This window comes from Poecilia formosa, unplaced genomic scaffold (genome assembly GCF_000485575.1).
Source record: "Poecilia formosa unplaced genomic scaffold, Poecilia_formosa-5.1.2 Scaffold59, whole genome shotgun sequence".
NCBI lineage: Eukaryota > Metazoa > Chordata > Actinopteri > Cyprinodontiformes > Poeciliidae > Poecilia > Poecilia formosa.
In genome coordinates this window covers 1,054,848-1,060,104 of record NW_006799998.1, presented here as the reverse complement: position 1 = coordinate 1,060,104, position 5,257 = coordinate 1,054,848, and positions in this window count along the sequence as shown.

Genomic DNA, 5,257 nt, shown 5'->3' with positions numbered 1-5,257 from the left:
AAAAAGAAAAAAAAGGAATAGATTAAGTTATAGGTAGGGGATGAAGACAGTAGATGGGGGGAAAGGAGGAATGGATAAAGGGAAGAGGAAGGTAGAAAAAGTTAGGGCAGTGGGATGAAGAAAGGATGAAGAGACTAGGTATACAAACGATAAAGAAGGTTGCAATAAGGAATGAAGGAGGTTGGAAAAGAAATGAATGGCAGTAAAGGGCAAAGGAGGTCAGACTAAGGAATGGAAGAGGTAGCGATGATGGATGAAGTTAATGTAGGAATAAATGTGGTGTCTTCCATGCCATCTGGTCCAGTTGTGATGCTTTTTGTATTCTGACACCTTTCCATCTAAATCACAATTCATGTACTCTGTAAAAAAGATTTAAAGAGTACTCTGGCTAGGTGACAGATGACCTAGCCACTGTAGGTCATCTGTCAAATGGTACCACTCACCACTCCTGGTGCCGGTCAGTGGATCCCCACCATTTCTTCTTTGGATTATTTTTGACCAATACCAACCACTATACAGACCAGAAATACCTCGCAAAAAAAGAGCTGCAGTTTTGTAGATAGCCTAACCCAGTCATCTAGCTTTCACATTTTAGTCCTTGTCAAGCTCCCTAAAACTTTACCATATTTACCGTTTCTAACATCACCTTTGAGGACAAAATCCCACCCATTAACAGCTGCCACGATGAAGCAATAATTACTACTATTCACTTTGCCTGTCATGATTTCATGACACCATTTGACACCAAAATGTGCCTTTTGTTTCTTAATCCATCCTCATGAAAGTGCAGACCCTGCACATAAAATCTAAGGATGTTTTAAACTGCACTAGTTTGGATTTTCTAAATCATTTTGTTCAAAATGATTTTAGAGTATATTCATCTTTTTCCAGTCACAACAAGACGGCTTTTTCATTATATGATTGTGGATGTATATGAAGTGGCCAATTTTTGAACTGAAAACCAACAACGGACTGTCTCAGGTCACGGTTGGATTTTGTCTTTCAGTTAGTGCTGTGACATCTTCAAATTCTGCCCACAAATTGGCAAACGTGACTGTGGCACTGGAGGTGTTGTTGCTGTTTACGAGTTGCTGTTAAAACAACAAGGGTGAATTTCTCCCTAACCAATCAGTGATGTGAACCATTTCACCATTTTGTTTGGTGAGACATGAACTTTCTTGTACCTTTGACTGAGGTCGAACAAAAACAAAGGAAACTTAAATGTTTGCTTGAGCGAACCCATCAATAAAAGCTAAAAATTTATGGAAGCCTCTTGAATTCAGGCCTAACATAACGCATTTGATATGGATGCCAATACAGAAACACAGTGGAGTGAATTTAAAACGGCAGTACTTTGTGTGTTTCTGAAAACCCTTTAAATCAAGTACATGCTAGAGCTTGAACACAACACTGGTATAGTCTTTGAACAGCCAGTAAAGGCAGTGCCTGAGCGCAATGAAAGACAGATCTTTCACTCTGCCAAGTGATTAGTAGAAACACATGCAGAAAATTTGTAAGCGTGGAGGAAACTTTGCCAAATATGTAAGCAGCATATTGAGTCTAGGTTCAAGGCTTAATGAAAAATCTATTTTCTGACAGATACCATATGCATCATCACCAGTTGTACTTAGAAAATGGAGAGAGCCAACTCTTAAAAATTACTGGCGACTGTTTTAGTCAGCCTTAGAGTGATTGTAAAAATATTAACTTCTGGATTTTGTCACATTACCAAAACAAATTTCTAAGGATCCATGGGGGGGATTTATGTATTTTAGAAACAAACAGAAAATAATTAAATTGTGAGGTGGTTGGAGAACAGCAAGATATATCAATGAACATAAGGTTGGTTGTGCTTGGGACACACAGCAATTATTAAGTTGCCATTTGTTGTAAAAAGTTTAGGGTTGTCATTCAGTTGGATGATGAACAAACTCGAGGCTTATAGCCAGTAACATCCCCCCACCACCAAGTTTTTTTCCCCAACAAATTCTGCTAAAAAAAACAACACACAAAAAAAAACATAATTCAGTGTGGAGACATGCTAAACAGCTTTTTTGCATGTAGAACAAATATTTCTGTTTTGGTCTCATTAGCCTGGTAAAAACCATGGAATTGCATGGGAAGGCAATGGCCAGGCTTTTTCTCATCTGGACCACTAGACCACCTACATTTACACATTTTCTATATCCTAAATGGCGCCTGGCAAGTATTAATGGGACTTCTTATGTTTTTGTTGTCACTACTCAACAATCTAGCCACTCTGCCACTGAGGCAAGGTTTGTGGAGTGTAGCACTAATAGCTGCTCTGCTAATGGATTCTCCCACCTGAGCTTTGCCATGCAACACTTGTATTATTTGATTAAGGCTGTCCTTGCCTGGCCTGTCGGTCTTGGTAGATTTGCAGTTATGCCGCTCTTTTTCCATTTTCAGCTAATGGACTGAAGACTATAAGTGATGTTCAAGCCTTGGGATATTGTTTCCTAACATAACCCTAGCTTTAAAATCTCAACAACTATCACTGATATGTCTGGTGCATTCCTTAGTCTTGATGTTTGCTGACCAATTCTCACAAGCAAAACTTTGGTGACTTTCACAAAACAGCTGGATTTATTCTGGATTTAATTACCAGTGGACTCTATTAAAACAAATTAGTTGCAAGAGTAAAATATTTACTTCTGAATTATGTATGTGCACTATATATTCTACAGTTTAATTAAAAAAAATGTAATCCATGTAATAATTTCTCTTTCACTTCACAGTTATGCACCGTGTTGCGTTTGTCATCCCAAAACAAACCAGTAAAGAACAATAAAGTTGTGGCCATAAGGTGACAAAATGTGAAGAAACATTAAGAGGTATTAGCACCTTTGCAGGCGCTGTGTAAAGGAAAATAAGTGCAGTCATGAAACTCTGACCTGCTAAAATTTCAGACATGAATTAAGATTTCAGGCCTGCAGAGAGACATCAGACATGCACTTACTTCTTTCCATCATTAGCTTCATGCAGTTTTTATACCTACAGGTGGAGAAGAGGGCAAATATTGATTCCTTCAATTTAACCCCCCGAGGTGCATAAAAGAAGCAGTTAAATGGCCCTGCACACGAATGAGCTCAGACTTTATTCTTCTCTTTGATGGTTGCTTCTCAGTTCTGGACTGTTAGGCAGTTTCCTCAAGACAAATTTTCACATAAAACGCAGTGCTGGGAATTTGATTGAATGGTGGTGGGGGGGGCAGGGGGAGAGAGACAATGAAAACACCTTTCAGAGTGACGGACAGAGATGTATACAACGGCAACATACACTCATCAGTACAATAACAGTCTCATCAGTTTGTAGATCCCAAACAATTTTAAAAACAAGCTGCACTCAGCTGTTTGTGCAGTGTAATCACACAAGCATATGCGAGTAGAGTTATCCATTTCCTCTCAAAATTCAGCAACATTCCTACAGCGTAGCATTCCCCGATGTATAAGCAGAGAGCGATAATCAATCTGTGTCATGCCTCATTCTCTCAGCAGGTTTCTGCTGGATTCGTAATGTTCTTCAAGGAAATAGCTTAAGAAAAAGGAAAGGAATTAAGCAGGATTCGGAAGGGAGGATTGGGGGTTGAAGAAAAAAAAAGAAAGAAAGATACAATTAGGGATTTTAACTGGGTATTGATACCATCTACAGTGCAGTAAACTCATCCAAGAAGAGATACAGCACTTCTCAGTCTAACCTCTGTGGCTTTTTAAATTGATTATTTTCACCCAACGGAGGAGCTAAGTGGAGTGGAATGCACAATTAAATGTGTGATTGTTTATGTTGCTGCCATTCATTCTGCAGCCTGTCCCCTAACCTATTTAGCACGGCCCATCGATACGCTTTTAAACAGTTGTGTACAGGACATGCTTTACGCGTACCAGTTCTGGCACATTTATTTTGCACTTGGACGGAATCCCGGTGAAATTGTTAATCAAAGTAGATCCGTCACCAGCATCCTGGCATGATTATCACACACCGCCGTAATTAATGTATCGATTCTAGACACTGTCAAGCTTCTCCGTAATTTGTAGGAAATTTTCCCCAACCTCTGGCTGCTGCGTCTGTTAAATTCTCAAACATACATTTTGATTTGTCCGTTAATAAAACACCTCCTCCATTTCCCAAGCATGAGGGACATTTGTCAATACTTGTTATCACCTCAGTGCTGACGTGGCTTTATGACGGTGCCAATTAGTGATGCATTACCTGCTTCTCAGCTCGTCTATCCCTGTTGCGGTGCATCTCACTCACTCTGCACATATCCATCATCCTCCCTGCCCCTCCAGCTTTCTCTTCCATCTCCTCTCTGACCTCCCTCGATACGTCCCCGCTCACCACCCATTGATCACGTCTAATCAGAACCTGTGTGCCAAGTTTTGGATGGTACTTTTTAAATCTGTAATATTCTCAGCCAAATTATGGGGAGCGATTTGGAGCGAAAATGAACGCTGAGAACGAATGCTTTGTCTTGTCTGATAGAGCTGTCCTGACAGGCCAGCAGCTGTTGTTCTACGGCAGTTCACTGACATTCTGAGGAAAACAGATTTGCAACTCAGCGTGAATCTCATTATTATGCATTTGAAAAATTACATTACCTTCTAGATAATCTATTTTGGCTCCACGACCACAGCATTGCGCCACCTGGTAGTGTTTTTATTAGATAATTTCATATAATAAAACAATAGAAGATGCGTTATCGTTGCATTTGTCTCGTTGCCACACAATCTGTAACTTTCAGGATTGCATCTACAGTAAGTTCGAAACAACAATTTTGCTGAAGAGTGATCCAACTTTTACTGTAAAAGATGCAGTGTCCAGGCAACTAAGAATTACACAAACAGCCCACTCACACATATGGTCAATTAAGAATCACTAATTCACTGAGTAGAACTAGCTCTTTGTCTTTGGACTGTGGGCGGAGACCAACTCTGTAAACATCGGCACTTCATAAAATGACCCAGCACATGCCACACAATGCTGTAAAATCTCTTTATACTTTGAAGCTGTTTTGTTACCGAGTCATACTAGTGCCAGAAGCTGAAGGTGTTGATTTTCATAGCCCTATCTTACATTATTAATATTTCTTACTAAATAAATCATGAAAGTTCAGTTCTTCCTTTAACATTGTTCAAGGACACTGTTTCAAAGACTATGAAAATAAAATATTATTTTATTCATTGTTTTGTGGGTGGGAGGGTTTTCTAATTAAGTTTTTAATAATAATTTCAGACTT